Below are 11273 nucleotides of genomic sequence, written 5' to 3' on the forward strand. Positions count from 1 at the left end.
TAACCATTAGGCCACCCTCCCAACTCTTACATACATAGTTATGTTAAAAAAAATCACAGTGCTATATGAATAAATGACAGGTATAAACCAAAAATCTAAACCTTGTTTAGTTTTTGGTTTTGAAGCAATTTTTGCTCCTCTACATCATCCTATGACCCTCTGACCAGTGGTCACTACCCATTACAAGGTCTACCAGCTTATCCCCATATGACTTTTCCAACATAGCTGGGGTAAGTGCAGACCCTAAGGGAATTATGGGGGTCATCATCATCAGCTGGGAGGTTCATTTAAAGACCTACCACATTACTTTCCTCCTCACATTAGTGCCTGCTGTGTCTGAGGAGTGGTTGTGCAATGGGGATGTGCAGCATATCACCCTGCCTCTGTGGTAGTTCAGCCATAACCACTACCCTATTCCACTCTTCAGAGCACATCCATCTTATTATGATTCCCCTTGCCTCCACCAGAGATTGTCACAGGGAACAATCAGATAACCACCCACCCCCTTTGATGGACGTGCTCATCCATGACCATCACTCTCTTTGCTGTCCAGGCCACTAACAACTCAGGTCACCTGGGCTGTAGTCAGGGCTTTATCCCTCTATACCACCAGAACAGCATAACATCCAAAACTCAAATTGAATCTTTTTACAAGTTGTGAATATATTTATAGGCATTTCAGCTCCAATAATTATCACAAGCAATATCTGGTGCAGATTGTAGAATTATTGAATTAGTTAAGATTATTGGTTTCCCTTTAAAATCACAGGTCACAGTTTAATACATCTTATACTCTTGTACTGTGATGATACCATTTACATACTTGAGGTGTGCTTATGCTGAGGTGCTTAACTAAGTCAAATTTTATGTACTATTTTATGGCTGGCATTGTTTCTTACAATACAAATTTGTCCTGCATACTATCCTCATGCTGTCCTTGTATACAGATCTATATGTTTGAAGAACATGCAGATTTGGCAGATCCATACATCAAAAAGAGCCATGTGAGTAAAGCTAGAAGGTCATTTAATCTGAGCCTGGAAATTACATGGTATGGTATTACAAATATGTCACATGGACACTGTTTAGGGCATATACATGGGCACTGTTTAGGGCATATACAGTATTATCAAAGACTATACTTATATACTTCAAAAATGCTTCTTAATAAGGATAAATCAGTGGGTGGCCATGGTGGTGCAGCAGTTTGCATTGCTGCCTCACAGCAAGAGGTGCTCTGGTTCAATTCTCGGGTGGGGTGCCTTCTGTGCGGAGTCTGCATGTCCTCCCTGTGGTTGCGTGGGTTTCCTCTGGGTGCTCAGGTTTCCTCCCACATCCCAAAGACATGCTGTAGTTGGATTGAACACTCCAAATTGGCCCTAGGTGTGAGTGTGTGCATGCGTGTGCCTTCTGTGGAAGGTTGGGTGCCGGGCTGGCACCTCGGCACCGTAAAACTCCACTGCCAATCATGAGCGGACAGGTGATCCGCTGTGGTGACCCCTAACTGGGAAAAAGCCAAAAGAATAAGAATAAGGATAAATCAGTAAATATCAGCCTGGAAGTGCAAGCAGTCTAGCTTTCACCATGTTGGCATTCAACAGAGTATTTGCAGTTCAAATATGAATCAGCACATCCAGAATCTTTCTGAGGGTTAAATCTTGCTATGTTCCAGCTGTCTAAACACTGGCAGTGGACTTTCTTCTGTGTTGTACACATCAAAATATGCAAAGTATTCAGAATACATAAGAACCAGTGCAGTAATAAAAAGATGCTACTTGTTTACATGGACAAAAACATCATATGGAATATTACATATTGTTTAAATCTTACAAATTCTAAATTCTAAGAACTTGGAGCACAACAGTTCATACAGATGCAGCTCATGTAGTAACACTTCAAATTAAAAACAATCTGTTCTCACCACTGCAAGCAACAAAGAATGAATGTCTTAATAAATCTTTAGCCTTTAAATGGCTGGAAAGTCAGTTAATTTTAACCTTGAAGCAGGCAAAAGAAAAAAGTATGTAATTAGGGGAAGCAAATGAAAAGTTTTTGAAGTGTAAATTCTATCAATAATCTGGCTGCTGTCTTGGTGAGTAAGGACTCTCCTGAACAGTTAATAACTCTGGAATCACGTTGTTTATTTGACTTAGATAATAGGGATTTATATACAATGGATACCTTAAAATGACTCCTTCATAGGTAGTTTTCAAAATTAAACATGAAAAGTACAGGTAAGCAAATACCATAAAAACAACTTCCATGTGAAGTGCTATAAAAATTTCAGGATTTATAACTATGTCAATGTATGAATTCAGAGATATGAAGATAGTATTCAGTGGCTAGTTTTCTCTGGTTGCCTCATAGAGTTACTGAGAACTCAAGAAATTAACATATATATTATATATCTGGATACATATTCATCAGTAGTTAACTCCATAGATAGGACAGAGTCCAAATTCCATTGATTAGAGTGATGGAGGCCTTACTATGATCCAGATGACATGTGTAGAATAACAGCTCAGGTGCTTGAGTGGCGTGGGAAGGGGTAACATTTTTTTGGCATGGCCATACCAAGAGGGTGGGAATTCTGTGTGTGTTTTGGCATCATTACACTGATAGGGACATGCTGTAATTACAGGATGGATACCTACACCTATCGAGGGTGGGGTTGGAGTTAATTGATGGCACGTATGGTGATGCACCTGACTTCAGCAGCTGCACTACTTAGGGAATTGTAAAAATACTCATCCATATACAAAGATTCATATGATGCTGCGAGTAGCTCTATTCAATATTTACACATCTCCTTCCCACCCCACCTATGGTGCAGGCAGTCTCAGCCCTAGGGGTAGTACTTTGGAAACTAAGAAGCAGCAGAAGGTCAACTAGAAAACATGTAGTGGAGGGATACCAAAAATGTATAAAATAGAAATAAAATAAACAAACAAAATAAGTTAGTGGGAATGGGTAACAGATCTAGGGTCTCTTAGTATACAAGGGAGCTGGCAATGTTTTTATGGAGAAGTCAATAAATGAGTTAATAGCAAACTATGTCCCAAGGTGGCTAAACCAGAGTCAGAATACAAAGAATCTCCCATAGTGGGATAATTTCTTGAAAAAATGTGATCATAAGAAACAGCACTGATATTTCATATATATCAAAATTTTCCCTTTCTTGGAGAATGACTAAAGGTAAAAACTAAAACAAAGAAAAATGTAATTTGTCCTAGGATAAATAGATAAAAACTTCATACAACAAGCAGAGTAGATTGCCAATTCTAATGTAGTAAGGGAATCTATGCTCAGAAATGAAGGCTGGAATTTTCTGGAAGTCATGCTTAAGGTATCACGTTTTAGTAGCATCTTTGATAAAAATAAGAAAAATAGCCTTATCTTTGATGTCACAATTGAATAGTTTTAGGTAATGGAACAGAAAGTTGGGGAGCTTTTACAGAAAGTTATGTATATTCAAAAAGATTGTCTGTGGTCTGAACCGATAGTTTGTATTCAGGTAAAAAAACATTGTAGGTTTGTCATGAAGTCCTGTGTTTGGGAGCCTATACTATGTTGTTTGCAGCTCATTTGAATGTGAATTAATTTTCAATGAAACCTGTTGAAGAAAGTTGTTATTAATTAATTATCAACGCCACAAGGAAAGGTAGCTTCATCATCTCCCAAGAAAGGAACTTATGCAATATTATTGCTTTAGGAACTACATAGATAAAAATTCTGCTTCCTAATAGCTGGACGCCTTACAGCTGTACCAGCTGTCTGGTTTCTGTTGACTAACAGTGGACCCTCGTTCTCCTTCCATTCTAAAATTGAATGTATGTACAAATTTACCACTCAGTAAAGACCGTGCACAACTTCAAACCATACTTACCATCAGATGGAAGATAATCAACAGTATCATTACTTCAACAATTTTATTTTGCTCGCTTTCACCTTACCACTTGCCTTATGGACCTGATTTGCATATCTATCTGAATTAATGAGTTATGGCAGACTGTATTATGGACCTTGCTCAAACCCTTTATGATACATACATGCATACATAAATGCATACATACATATATACAAATGTTTTAAGCACAGGCATTAAAGCCCTTCTAGCTTGCCAATATGCCAAAACACTTCTTCCCATAATAAATGTCCAGGGTGTTCTTAAAAATATCTAAACTAGTACTTGCTTTAATGTAATTTGGTAGTCTGTTCCAAGCATCAGCTACTCTGTCAGAGAACCAATTAGTACACTTCTCATTACTATACAGTCTTCAGCATAAGTTGTCTGATGATTCTCTAGTACTTTTTGATAACCCCAAACATTCCCAGAAGTAGTTGTCCCTAAATGCCCCATATACCTGAATAAGATCACCTCTTAAATATCTGTAAGAGACACTGTACAAGTTCAGATATTTTAGTCTTTCATAATAACAGATTTTCACATCCATGGATGCCCTTAGTATACTTCCGCTGTACTCTTTCCAATTTATTCATGCTTGTTTTCCTATAGGGTTTCCATATTGTTATTCCACGCTTAAGTTTGGGTCTAATGTAACTAACAAACAATGACTTCATTATATTTGATTTCCTAGACTTTATAAATCTTTTTATACAACCTATAGCTCTATAACTATCATTAGCCAATTGGTTGATATGATTAGAAAAACTCATAAGTGAATCTACCCATATACCCAGGTCCTTAAATGAGTCTACAGTTTCAAACACTGTGTGCTGTATTAAATATTTATCTTTCAGTTTATGTCTCTCAAATCTCTTATGCTTAGTTTTTGATGTATTTATCAACATATTATTCTCCTGTGCCTAAATGGTCAATTTAGTCAAATTATTTTGCAGACATGCCTTATCTGTAACAGTTGTAATCAGTTTATCCAATTTCAGCTCGTCGGCATATAGACTGTAGAACACCTCAGATGAAAAAGTAAGGTCTGAAAGATACAAGTAAGGGCCTAGTACAGAGCCCTGTGGGACACTTTGACTGTAACCAAGGATTTCACCTGTCCAGTTGGTGTGTGATATTCGACATGTCCTATTTGTAAGCCATTCAGAAATCTATCTTATCAACAGTATGATGGCTTCATGTGTTTTTTAAAAGCTGATTCTTTTAGTATTTTATCCCCCATCCTGTTAAACACGCTAAAGCCTAAATCCATCATTTCCTTCCTTAGATAATGCCACCATGTAAAAACTCATCTTAAGTAATAAATATGGGTTTCACATCCTTTTCAGTAGTGCTCTAAAGATACTGAACTCCTAAACTCCTCCTGTTCTGCTATAGCTACATATCTTTCATCAGTCAAATGACTGCTAAAGGAGTTTTCCTAAGGCACATTCTCCCTCGGCTCACAAAGTGTTTCATTTCTACTGCTTTTTGCTGTTGCCATGACCTAATGCTGGGCCTTACCCTAGATTCTATGCAATGCTTCTTGCTAGTACTGGCCTATGGTCCCGCAACCCTTTTCAGCCACTAATCAGGCATGGTGGCAATTACAAAAGTTCATAGATGTTGCCATAATACTAACATTTGACTTCAATGATATTAATACAGCTTCCTGTAAGTTACAGTACTTAGGAAAAGAACTGGATAAGAGTTTTCATACAAAAAATACAATATTACATAGAACAACTTGAGTAAATAATTACAGAATTATTACAGAAACAAGGCAACTTTCTTTTCAGGAAATTTTAACAACTGTACTGCATTTACATTGTTCACAATGCATTTACATAACATAGTAGTGAAATTCAATTTAGTGTAAAGCATAGGCAACCATAGCTTTTGCTATGATGTCTTGGATTAAGGCAGCCATTGTCCCTTATCAGTGAAATAGCTGCAATTGTGCTCTTGCATGAGGTACTTTAAGAGGTTTTGTCTGAATTGTGAGTAAACTGAGTCAGCAGCATTTTTTATCAATGCCGTATAATTTTTGATATCTGTCAAAAGTAACAAGGGAAGGGAAATATCAGGAGAAAATAATTTATTGGTACGACTGTGCTATTCATGGAAGGATCTGCAGAGGAATACTAACATGCAACATAAGACATGTACAAAAGGGGAAACTAGAAAAGAAGAGTGCACCACCTAAATGGACATATATTTTATTTTTAAAATATTTTTGGCCCATTATTAGAAGTACTGCAACCATACCTCTTAACCTGCAGCATTAACAATTTGGAAAATGCTTGTTGAAAATATATCTGGTAAAAAAAACAAATAAACATCTGGACAGCTAATTACCCAGTAGCGTGGCTCCTCCCACTTTCAGTAGGAGTATCGGATGCCACCATCCACAAACATACTAAAAACATGACTTACCAATTAATAATAGGCAGCATAAGAATGGACAAAGTTTAAGTAGCATAATGACACTGTTGTTGTTGTCTTTTGGCTTTTCCCGGTTAGGAGTCGCCACAGCGGAACTCAGGTCCGCTAATGATTGGCAGTAGATTTTCACGAACGCCGAGGTGCCAGCTCGACGTTCAACCTTCAAAGAAGGCACGGCCATTTACACATGTCTTTTGAATGCCCACCCAATCGCGGGGAGGACATGCAGACTCTACACAGAAGGCACTTCCCACACTCCAGCCGAGAATCGAATGGGAGAACCTCTTGCTGTGAGGCAACAGTGCTACCGCTGCACCACCGTGGATAGATAAGTAGCATAATGACACTAGGATTGTTAATCTAAGATATCGTGCATTGGAGACATTAATCACTGCCACTTTTTATTCATATTTTATAACCACATTCATGTTTTCATAACTGAGAAAGCTACATGTTATTGAGGGGTTTGGTGTGAAACTTTATGGTGGGACACTGAAAAAATACATGGTTACTGTCCAAGTTTAGAATGCTCCTGTCCCATGCAAAGTGTTTCATTGAATAGGGCAGTGTCAAAACTTAACTAAACTGCCACAAAGGGTCTGACGCCACAGGATTATACAAAGAGAAGATTTAATGAAAATACATAAATAATCAGGACAATATCAGCTTTTATCTTCTTTATAAGTGCAAATACCCTATTATGTTAATGGCTAAATTTCTTCTCTCTAATAATCATCTGTTACTGGGTATCCCTTTGCCACATTTGTAAAATAAGTTGACTGCCTTCATATGTTTATTATTATTACCATTATTATTATTTTATTATTATTACCACATTTACTTACATCAGTCCTGGCTACCCCTTGAAAAAATAACAAAAAGAGCATTCAACACCAAATGACAATAGCTCACTTTTCAAAATTAAACTCAAACAGAACTTACTGGATACCAGGCTCTGCTAACCCTACACTGTATTCATCTTTCTAGATAGCTATTAGTCTCTCTTTTCTACTCAGTCACATGATATTTTACAAAACTATTAAATTTAACTTATGGTAGGCCTTCCTCCCTTCAGTTACGCATGTTCCACACTCAACATGCGTTGCGACTACTCTTATTCAACTCTTCCTTTTCCCTCCTCTCCAGCACTACTACCTTGTTGTCTTTTCTTATCTTTTCTTTTATTTCCCACTCTCCTTTCCCTTCTTTTTCTTTCCAAAATCCAGTTACCCTAGCTCTTCTATACCCAGACACTTCTCTCCTTCCCTGCTGTCTATACAATCTGGCTATTACCTGAGAACCCCTCTCTACAAATCCTATTTATCTTCTGCATTGCATGCAGTGACTGACTGCAGTGGTGGTGCTGCGGTAGCATTGTCGCCTCACAGTAAGACGTTGCCCTGTTCTATTCTCAGCTAGAGCATCTTCTGTGTGGAGACATGCGTGAATGGGCGCACCTTCGTTGAAGGTTGTGCATCAGGGTCGGCAACTCGGCACGTAAAAATCTACTGCCAATCATTAGTGGACCGGAGTTCCGCTGTGGTGACCCCTAACCTGGAAAAGCCGAAAGACACAACAATTGCATGCAGTGACTATTCTTTTTGTGCTCTGATGCTACCATGCAACAATATATATGGATGGGACTGATTTTTAAAATTGATCTACTGAGAATCTGCTTTGTCTGTACAGCTGTGAAAAATGACTGATGCAGTTGTAAATCTGTAGGATTATTTCCTGCTTTGTTACTGTTTGTTAATAAACTTACTTCTATATCATGTTATCCTACTGTAGAATTATTGTGACTTTTTTACTCTTTTGTATACCTTGTTTGTTTCATATTGGGATATGGAACATTTCTACCCAGGCCACCACTGAAAAGGGAATTGCTTTCGCTGACCCCACTGGGACTATTCCTGGTAAACAAACATAAAAAAATATATAAATAAAAAGTAAAACCAGTAGAACATCAGTGATAACGATGAGTGTGCAATCATAACTATGTGCAAAGCAGTGGGTGATAAACTTTCTAGAAACAGCCATAGGACTACAGAATCAAACAGTTACCTCCCAGCACTCCTTGCTGGAACTAAGAGCTGTTTGCCTTTCTCCTTTAGATAATAACACCTCACAATTCTCCATCCTCCCAAGTATTTCATTGAATAAAAAGAGGCTAAGAAAAAAAAGAAAATATAGGCATATCCATTTTTTCTGTTTGTTCAGACTAATTTCCATATATGAAAAAAAAGCAAAAACAAATTATCTCCGTGGTATCCCCGAAGTCTCAAAACAACCAACTAAACAAGTGTAGAGGGTCCAAAAACAAAACAGTGTAAGAAACTTCTCTGTGTGGAAGATTTCCAGTCCATATATCTCTAGTTAATCACTGTATATTAATCAGATCAGACAAAAGTAGTAGAAGTAATGAACTTAAAGTCATCTTAAGTAAAAAAAAAATAATAAAAATATATAATTGTACAGAATTACTAAGTATTTAAAATAATCCAAGCAAAGCAGGCAGTCTGTTAACAGTCAAAAATATTACTTAATAAAAGACATAATAAAGGACTGGAAACAGACTGCCTGCCTTGCTTGGATTACTTTCCAATACGTAGTAATTCTGTACAATTACATATTTTTTATTATTTTTTTTTTTTTTACTTAAGATGAGTTTAAGTTCACTACTTCTACTACTTTCGTCTGATCTGATTAATATGCAGTGATTAATTAGAGATATATGGACTGAAAATCTTCCACACAGAGAAAAAAAAAACATTTTCACCCTAAATTGCAGAATTCTTTAAAAGTGAGGAGAAAAAAAAAACTTTTTTCATGCCTTGGTTATAACTGTCTTGTTTCTCTTCAAATAAGCTGAAGTATGAGCCTGGGTGCACTCCATTCCCAAAAACTTAAAAAAGTACTGAGTTATTCTTAGGTTCATAGTACTAGACTAACTGCCTTTCTGAACCATTCTAAGCCCAGCTGATTAGGCCCATGTGAGAATCCAACCCTGTACCTTGTATCTATAAGGTAAACTCCTTAAACTTTATGCCAACCCTTAGTTAACCAGTGTTGGATTTGAACCTCCTACCTATCTAGTTACATTATCTATAGAACAAAGAAGTAGCTGCAAGTACTACAGGATAAGTCTTAAGCTTCCTGACAATGAAACTGAAATCACTGGTATATTGGTTTAGGACTTCCCCTGATATCATGCATTTACTAAGAAAGTGTACACAGTCAGTGTAGGAAGTGGATAATTGTAAAAAAAAAATGGCTTTCAGTCTCAGCCAAATTAATGTTAATCATTCTAGCTGTCCCTTAATCCTGAAGGCAGGCTTTTTAAAATTACAAATGAATCTGTATTATCTGTAAGCTATACTTTTCTTGACCTCACTACATCAGAATGAATACTTCATAACACATCCAAGCTCTGCTGAGTGGAATAATTAAGATTATAAATACAATACGTCTGTGTGTTAGACTGTTACATTGTTTTTAATCTTAACCCCTTTTGACAACCTGCACATATGCATTTTCTCAGGATTAACCTCATAGAACAGAACAACCACGCAATACTAGTTTGGAACTTTGGAAGTATGTGAGAGTTTCTTAAAAATGCAGAGAATGGATTGCCTCAGAGTTATATGTAGCAATCCACACAGTAGTACTCATAGCTTGAGTTACATTGTCACATTGGTGACGTCTTGAGTGTGGGCTGATGATGCCATGGCAGGAGAAATGGCAAAACAGCTGCAGAAATCATAATTTAAAGGGACCACTTGGAATTTCATGGCACCCTTTTATTTTAAGAATAAATTTGTGATTTTATGTAAAAAAATGGATAGTTGAGAGGCATATCCTTGCATTCACTATGAAAGCAGCACATGGTGTAAGGAAGGAGTGTCCCCTGAATCTTGTGGGCTGGTGGGTAATGCCTCAGGCCCTATTTTGAGGATAAGTTTGGTTTAATCAGGACCTTTCCTTTTCATTTCACTAAATAGTTCATTACTGATCTTTCTTATGTGGAAAGGGGCTGGCATTTACCCATCCTTGCAGGGAGACCTCTTTTCCTCTGGAGATCTTCTGACTTCCAGATCAAGTTGTTGCAGCAGTTTTTGTTTCTTGGATAGAGGCTCTTCATCAGTTCTCTTGGGACCTCCCTGCCACTCTCATCACAGAAGTGGGGCAAGGAAGGCCTTGAAGCCAGATCAAAATTAAGTTTCAGTGGTAGGACTTAAAAATAGACCAGTTTTGAGTAATCGCAACCTTCTGCATCACCTCAGGAGGTTTTGGGGTAGTCACATCCTTGCTTCATGGAGGAAGTTATTGTATATATTGCATACTTCAAAAGGAACAGTAAATGATTGCCATTCTAGGAGAAATATTAATTTGCTACAGCTATATGGATATGCGTCTAATTCATGTAAAAAATAAAGGGCCAGATTCAGGAAGGCTTACACGGAGTTCAAGAGTAGTGTAAGCCTCCGTGTAAGCCTCCCGATTCAGGTACAGCCCAAACCTCCGTGTAAGAGACAGCTAACACGTCTCTTACACGGACTGGGCGTGGAAATGCTCAATACCTCATTTGCAGCTCCAAGATATGCAAATGAGGTATTTGAGCAATCCGCAACAGAAACCAGTCCGTGTAACGGACGTGTTAGCTTCTGAAATGTACTCAGCTGACAACTGAGTACATTTCTGCAAAATCAAAAACGGAGCTATGTCAGCTCCAAATAAAGGGTGCATATGTGTCATTAAGCATGCCAATGGCCAAATATGTGGCCATTGGCATGAAAAAGTGTTGCAAAAATAAGTTATTTAACTTTTTTTTTTTTCACGGGATTTTTGTGTTTAACTGCAGCGCACACCCAGCATAAGCGGTGCGCTACCTAAAACTGAAAACCGAAGCTTATAAGCCCACAAA

Source organism: Protopterus annectens, chromosome 2.part1, assembly GCF_019279795.1.
Source record: "Protopterus annectens isolate FY-2018-M chromosome 2.part1, PAN1.0, whole genome shotgun sequence".
Classification (NCBI taxonomy): domain Eukaryota; kingdom Metazoa; phylum Chordata; order Ceratodontiformes; family Protopteridae; genus Protopterus; species Protopterus annectens.